Source organism: Passer montanus, unplaced genomic scaffold (genome assembly GCF_014805655.1).
Source record: "Passer montanus isolate IOZ18808 unplaced genomic scaffold, ASM1480565v1 scaffold11, whole genome shotgun sequence".
Lineage (NCBI taxonomy): Eukaryota > Metazoa > Chordata > Aves > Passeriformes > Passeridae > Passer > Passer montanus.
Genome location: NW_024357613.1, coordinates 12,307,450 through 12,315,804, shown reverse-complemented (window position 1 = coordinate 12,315,804; position 8,355 = coordinate 12,307,450).

The window sequence follows — 8,355 nt, the reverse complement described above, 5'->3', positions numbered from 1 at the left end:
TGGAGCCAGAGACAGGAAATAGAAAAGCATACTGGAAGAGATGAGACAGGTGGGATCAAAGAGAGAAGGAATAAGCAGAAAGGATGTTCTGTTAACCAGTGAAGCCCATCTCTCTACAGAGGCCTTGGGATGCATATGTGGAACTATTCTGCTTCCTGCGAGTCTCTGTGAAGCCCCACATCTGACATAATATAATATTGTCCTATCAAGGATGAAAACATGTCATTGCTGTCTCTCCTTTTGAAAAAAGTCACCAGGAAGAAGTCAATACTGTGGATTTAGAGGTCCCAAACCAACTGTGGTATCATGGAGATAGTAAGACGCTGCCACGTTATAGAACTTATTAAACTTATTATTTTATTAAAAAAAAAAAACCAAACAAACAAAAAAAAAAAAAACTGGGACATTGCAGACAAAATTATTGTTTAAAGCCTTCATAAGTTTGCAGAGTCAAATCTGGAAAAGTCAGGCAATGAGACAGAGGATTTTACCCAATCTTCAGTGAAAAGGCACTGTGATAGGTCCTTAAAACATATAGCCACCTGGGTCTTTTTCCACTGGAGTTCTCTTTCATTTTCTGTATGGAAAAAGCTTGTTTTGGGGGTGATCAGATTTGTACAGTGAAGGAGGGTGACTTCCCCCCCTTTAGACCTCTTTTGCTTCAGAAATAAAGGGACATAAGACACATGGAGAGAAGTTTATAGAGAAGAACAATGACATGGTAAAGGTCACTGGACAAACCCTGAATAACAGCACTTTATTTCAGTGCATTAGCACCTTCCTAGCTTTGTGATATCTGGGAATTCACTTAGTGAAACTTTACTAGTTGTTTTTGTTTTCTTCTGCTTTTTTCAGCTCACTTTTGTTTTCTAAGTGGTGATCATGCCATAGGGTGCTTGGCTTGAGATCAGTGGTGTGCAGCGTGTAGGACTACCAAAGGCTACAACTGAAGCAGTACCATGCTTGAGACAAGGACTACACCCACCTGAGTACTCTGGAAAGCCAGGTATCAGGAGACTGAAGCTGGGGAAGGTGACAATTCTAATCTTAATTTCTGTGCACCTTAAATTCCTGATTTATAAAATTGTCATGATGATGCCACCACATTACCCCAGAGAAGCAATCTAGAAATTAAATAACATTTTAGTAACACTGAGGGGACAGCAGTGAGGGATTCCATAGTCCATCTTGCACATGAATCAGAAGTACAATTGAAAAGCATGTTTTAGTGTATTCTAATTAAAACCTGATTATAACACACACTGAGTGAAGTGAAATTAATATTGTGTGGCCAACGTGAGATTCATCTGACCTAGTTTTAATCATCTAGACTTGTTCCAGTCAGTAGGGATTTTATTCCAAAGTAGGTGTCCGTGACAGGCAGGGCACTTGTCTTTCTGTGTCTACTTGCTAGCTGCTTTCTCAGAGAAAATTTATTTAACAATTGTATTTTGCTTCATGGCTTAAAAATTACTGTGCTATTTCACGTTGTTTGTGAAAACCAATGTGTTTCATTAATGGCATGTGCAAAACACACAACTACACTAGGTCAGTCAAGAAGAGACACAGCTATCTTTTCCAAAATTTATTTTCTGACCAAACAATAAAGGTGTAAGTAAAACCCACCTTTGATCTCAAAACTTGTTTTATTTTAGATTCTGACATTAACTTTTCCAGACCCTTTTTTTTTCTACCTGATACTTTTCCCTAGATAGTTCTTTGTTTAGCAGCCTGTTCTATGTACTCTTAATCTGGACTGTAAACTCTGGGCTAGGGTCTCTTTTTTATGTGCTGTCTGTGTAACACCCAGCATCTGAGACACCTCTTGGGTTTGAAACTAAGCACTTCCATAGAACAGGTAATAAATACTCATAACTCCAGTATCATAATGGTTTCAGTCAAGTAGAAGTGAAGCAGCATAGGTCAGAGATCCATGGCTGAATCTTGTACTGCATCCAGGAGGCCTAAAGAGTACTGGTGAAATATCTACACTGAATCATTACATGCAGGTGCCATAGGAATGGAAACAGAGACTGAGGAAGTTAAATCTACTTTCAGTAGCAGCACAGGGTTCAACCAACCACACATGGTTGCTGTTCCATTCTCAGGGAAGAAGTAGTGACTGTCCCATAGCAGCTGGAAGGGATGCTATGAGTCACTGGTACCTTCCCACTCAGATCTACTCTAGTGTGGAAAGGAAGGGGCACTTTTCTAGAGGTTTTTTTGCACATTTCTGACTAGCTAAACTGCCTGAGAAATTTCATTGTAGAACTTCCTCAAAAAAATTAGGGGCGACAGACACTCTCCTTTCCCTATCTCCCCAGTCATATGCACAGAGTAGTGAATTATCCTCAAGGAAAACAAAGTACCTTCTCATTTTATTAAATTAAAATCACTATATTGGACATAAAGCAGTAGATATTACATCAGTTAATGCCACAAGGCTAACAGCAATTAGTGATATCAGCAGAAACTGATGCACAGAAAATTTCACATGGATATGAAGAACTTCTTTACTGTGCAGGTGACTGAGCACTGGAACAGATTGCCCAGAGAGGGTGTGGAATCCTCCTCACTGGAGATATTTGAGAGCCATCTGGATGCAATCCTGTGCTTGAGCAGGGAGGTTGGACCAAATGAACCACTGTGGCTCCTTCCAACATGCCCCATTCTGTGATCTTGTGACAGCGAAATACAGCTTCATCAAATGGGACTGAATCTGTTTGGACTAAACATTGCAATGAAAATCCATACTTCTAAGACACAGAAGGGAGAGACAGTAGATGAGGATCCCCACTTCACCAGAATAGAAATGAAAATGACGTCCAAAGGATTTACTGAGGGAAAGAACAGTGTGGAGGATTGTTTAGTCTTATAAGACATGCTTACGAGCCCGTTACCAGAGGTATGAGAATGTGCCCAAGGAGAGCATGCTCTCATTTAGCCCTGGGGAAGCAATGACAGCATGTCTCAGAGATTATGTAAACCAGGGCAAAATGAAGCCATGCGTGGAGGTGATGAGCTATATGAGAAGCCAAGGACATTTTTAGTGTCCCCAGTAGCCTTCTGAAATTGCTGAGACAGTTCATTGCTCTGGGGTCTCACTCAGTTCAGACTCCCTTCATCATGCAGCTAGAAGGACAGCCTATGTGAAGGCTGAAGACTGAAGTCTGGTTATTCCTGTATTACCTCCAAGGAAAGAAATGCTGTGAATCACCATTCCTTGCAGCTTAGTAGATTGCTGAGCCAGACCACCCTGGAATCTGTGGTAGAGCATGAGAAATTCCACCTATGGGGGACATTTACCCATCTGGCTGTCAGGCTCTGTGACAGCTCTTAGTCATCTCAGAGCAGACCCTGAAGAGAGGACTCTTCTGGCCTCACTGCTCTGAATTCCTCATCCAGTACAGCTGAGTGGCCCTGTCTTGGCCCATTCCAGAACATTTGGAAACCAAGTATTTTGTAATATCTAATGTGAGCTGCTAGGAATTGCAACAGAGATGCCAGGGAGGAATACAGTGACAAAAGAAGCCTTTTACCAGAAGCCCTGTGTGGACACTCCAGAAATTTCTTCTAGCAACATTTGAACCCTAAAGTCAAGATATATAAATTAGCCTTTGTTCCACACTGTGCTCCAGAGTAAGACCAAGAATTTGTTTCCCATCCAGTTCTGCTAAGTGACCCAGAAGAACAATACAGAAAAACCTACTCCATAGAGGGTAACAATGGAGAGGTAATACCCATGGTCACTCAAGGTACTGCTGGCTGGCTGTGGAGGTCACCAACCAAGGTTTGCAACACTTGCCCATGCCAGAACTGTGAGAGAGGTTTGGAGATGGTTAAAGAAACTTCAGAAGAGCATTTATGAGATATATGCCTGTTCTGAATATGAAGACGGATCTCCACTGTCCTGGCAGGTGCCGCTGACATTACTGGTGTTGACTTTCAACATATTGTGAGCCATTCAGACCTACCAGGTCAGCAGAGACCTAGCCTAGGTAATGCACCCCAAAGAGCAATCCATCAGGCCTGACATGGCGTGAGACACTCAGTTGCCCAAAAAGAGCCAGCCAGACACCCAGACCTCTGCCATATGAGGCTGGCAGGTATGGCACAAGAGCTACACAAGATCCTCCTTGCTAGAGGGAAACCTGGAGAGCACCAAGCAAAACCAGCACCTTTGCTTGAGTGATGGATCCCAGCTGTGTGTCTACTTCAGTGTGACCAGATCCCTCTCTTAACTTCCCATGACTGTCCCAACCAGTTTTCCTCTGGCCACGCTGAAAGTCTAAGCAAACTAGAGCACGCGTAGTCACCTCCTTGTGGACAGCTGAATGTGTCCTGGCTTTGGACTGAATCCCAGCCAGGCTGTCAGCAGGGGCCAGCTGAGGAAGAAAGCATAGCCAAAAAGGATGTGAATGGAGGGCAGGAAGCACAGCTCCAGATCTTGCTAGCATGCAGTTCATGCCATTGAGAATTGCCCTGTGGTGGGGTGGGCAGTGCACAGCGCAGTCACCAGGGCAATAACAAGATACTGCACAGCTGTTTTAATTCAAGTCACGTCTGGGAACACAGGAACAGCAGAGCATAGCCATCATGGAAGAAAATACAGATTTATTCACTTTCCAGCCATCTGAGGAAACAAACAAACCAAATGAGTCCAGATTCCATTCTGTGGACTTCGGGTACCCAGGAAACTGGGGCATGACATCATCCAGCAGAAAGGAGACAGCAGCTCGTTCACCTTCTGTAATGCTGTAAGAAACCACCACTTCTCTGCACAGTGGGGGAGCTTGTGTTTTTAAGGGAAAAAGTGACCTGTCAGTCACCACTTACAATGTGTGATTGTCCAGAATTTCCAAGAAAGTGTACAAAGGTGGCAGCACTTCGACCTGGAAAAAACTTCTTTCCCCAGATAGTTTTGTCGTTTAATAGTGGAAGAGCGTGTGGACTCACACTGTGAGTGCATGAATCAGGGAAGCAGGTGAGATCCCCAGCCAGTCGGATTTTCCAGAAATGGTCACCCCATGCTGTACCCCTAACAAGCTGCTTATTTAAGGCATTGGCAGACTTTTCCCTCACTGTGCATTTGCCAAACCACAACTAAGAGCTTTCCATTTAGCCACGGAAGGAAAATCTTGAAAGCAATTCATGAATCTACACTAAAACCACTAGAGCTATAATTAAATCAACTCTTAAAGTAGTGTAACTCTTTTTATGGCTGAAATAGCAGTCTTTATTTTAAGCACCATTGGAGAAAGAGGAGAAGAGAGGCAAACATTTCCATGTGAAGGCTTGGAAACTCTTTTCAGCGCACTAAACATTCACCAAGGCTTCCTGTGAGCGCTGGAGTTTGTCCTTTCCCTGCTAGCTGCATTTTCATCCCGTTTGACCTCCAGCAGCCGGCTGAAAACCCGACAGCAGCTGTCTTCGGGTGAAGGACATCGGTGGGACAGCGGGGACTGGGACGTGCGCGGGCGCAGGGCATTGCCTGGAGCTCGGAGAGCCCCGAGGACGGGCGGACAGCGAGTGAGCAGCGAGGCGCGATGAGGCAGAGCCGGCAGCCCGGGCGGCCGCCCCGAGCGCTGCTCGCCCCCGCCCAGCAGACGCGGAGCACCTGCGGGGCCCGTGCCTGGCGGCGTTTTTTCGCATTGCCGCCTCCTCCAGTGCGTAAAGTTGCATCAGAAAGGCTGTAGGTAATGCTAAAATCGTGGCCAAAGGCAGGTGGGAGGCAGGCGAGGAGAAGGGAAGTGATTTTCTGGTGAGGGGCTCCCGGCCGAATTAAGTCGTGAGCTGGCAGCCCCACGGGCAGCCAGAAACCGAGAGATGATGGCAAGGCTGCACAGGGCGATGCAATGGAACTCTTCTTGGCAGATTCAGGAGCTGGGCACGGGCGAGGGGCTGGGTGGGTTCTGTTGAAGAGGGGTTGGCAAGCCATGGGAATGACCCCAGCAAAAGCCGGGCGAAGAGTCTGAGACAAGAGAGTTAACTCTGCCTGAGGCTCGCAGCCTGTCCTGCTTCGGTCCTGCGGGAGGGCACAGGTGGCACAGGTTGGCAGTGCTATTTCAAACGGTAGAGGTTTTTCGTTTTCATCAATCCCACCCTGGTTGTGTCCAGTTTCCTCAGAGCTGTGGTCATGACAGGATTTATAAGGGGCTGTGTACAAACAGCCCAGAGATTACAACAGCGCCTTACTGAGGAAGCTCTCTGGGACTGTGCTAATCGCGCACCTTTACTCTGCCTCTTGGTCACGCAAGTGCTGAGAGGAAGGTAGAATTTGTGACTGAGATTGGGGGATGTCACTCCATGTCCTTAAAACTTGTTTCAGGGCAGTGGCTTATTTTGCTTGTGTACAACCCTGGAAAGGAGAAAGATTAAAATCATGTTTGAGCATGACTGCTGCTGTGAGAGTGACTGGATCTTCATTTCAACCCAACTGTCAGCTTGAGGAGAAAATCTTCTGGGCATACCACACTCTCTGTCTTCTTCTTTTTTGCTTTGTGTGGAAAGGACGGTGCTTTCCTTTCCAGCTAAAACCGGCTTCACCTGTGTATTCCCTCGGCCTCAGGACAGCTGTGGAAGGGAAAGTCGTGCCCCAGTGCACTTTCTTAGACTAAGCACCAGACAGACAGGTCTGTGAGGGATACTGCTCCCTGTTCACGTGCCCCAGTGAACGGTTTTCTAATCACGAAACTAACATTAACAGGGTCTTTCCTCCCAGTGGTGATGGAGAGGAGTGTGTGCATTCAGGATTCATCCTCACTGAGAGCTGGGGAGCACCTTGGGATTCTGCAGTGCAAGAAATAGCTTGAGGTGGTTTTTCCTACCTTTCTTCATAAGGCTTTCTGCTGTCTGTCATTTTTGAGTTTTGTGCTTGCTGGTATAACTGGTTCATGGGCAGCCTGCGAGCCTGTACAGTTCCTGATTATATCACAAGAAGAAATTTTTTCTGGCAGTCTTGAAGTACTGTTCAGTTTTAGAAAAGATATGTAGGAACCATCTGGTTTTGGAGATACCATGAGTTTTTTCATCAGAATAAGCTTTTAAAATAAACCCACCCCTTACCAGATACCCAGAGGCTATCCAGATGTGAATGCCTTAGGCGAAGTCGCCAACCACTTGTTCTCTGTGGAGGTGCTGCTTATTACAATTTGAATAGAAGGTGACAGGATAGGTGTTAAACATTCTGTAGCTTCTCAGTCTTTCTCTGTGCCAAAGACCCTGAGGAATAGATGCCCGATAGTGTCGGGCAGTGCCGCAGCATCTGTTTCTATTCTTCCGTCTGTGGAGGGGCGTGCACTGGGGATGGTGGCTGGGCGGGGGCACAGGGAGCAAGGTAAGAGCCACCCTGAGAAGGGTGACCTAGTGTTTCTCTAGGCAGAATTTGGGAAGCCACATCCCCGGCCGTAGGGGTGGGGGTTGCTGAAATGTTTAGAAGTGAGCTACAGGACTCGGATTACAAACAGGATGAAGGAGGGAGTCATTAAAGTGGTTACAGGATGCGGGCAGGAGCCATAGGAGGATTTAGGACAGCCTGGAAGCATTAGAGGTTTTCTCCACAAATAGAAGAAATTTCCTTTTTAAAGTTTACCTTTTTCTCATTTATACCTGTTATCACCTCCAGTCTGTTTTCTCCTGTTTCATTCCCTCCCAAAAATTTTCATGGCACCAGCCTTTTTTTTCTGGTGTAATTAAGACTAAAATTCAATATAAATTCCTCAAAGGCAGTAATTGGAGAGGTGATACAAGTCTTCTAGCTTTACTTTTAAGTTTCTTCCTTCTGTTAATTTGTATCCTGATTTTTGAAATACTTTTATGCTTGCTGCTTGTTCAAAACAGGATTATATAATCACATGTTGTGTGCCTGAATATTTCTGTTTATTCATCCTTGTGACTTGCACTTATGCTGGCCAACAGCTTCAGATTTGGTTAAGGGATATTGCACAGGTGCAAAGTCCCAGGAGCTCTGGGTGCAAGGGCAGTTAGGTAGAATATAGCAACCCAAAATGGTCCACATCTTCCTCCTCAGAGGAGGAGTAGCATCAAAAGTAAAACTGTATTTTTAGCCACCAGTGATTTCTCACTAACAACTTAGTGAGCACCTACACCATGAGAAAAGTTTTGATTAAATCTAGTGTCCTAATGGACATTAAATAATCCAAATGCAAGACAACAAAGCCAAGAGAAACAAGCTTTCCTAGACTGGGTTGGTTGGTTAGGTTAGGATTTTGGGGTTTTTTTTCTCCAACAATCTGATGGCAGTTATATCCCATTAAATTTCTTAATTAATTTATAACCTTTTCTTTTGTTGGGGTTTAATTACATATTGAGGAGGAACAGAAGTCATGTGCACGA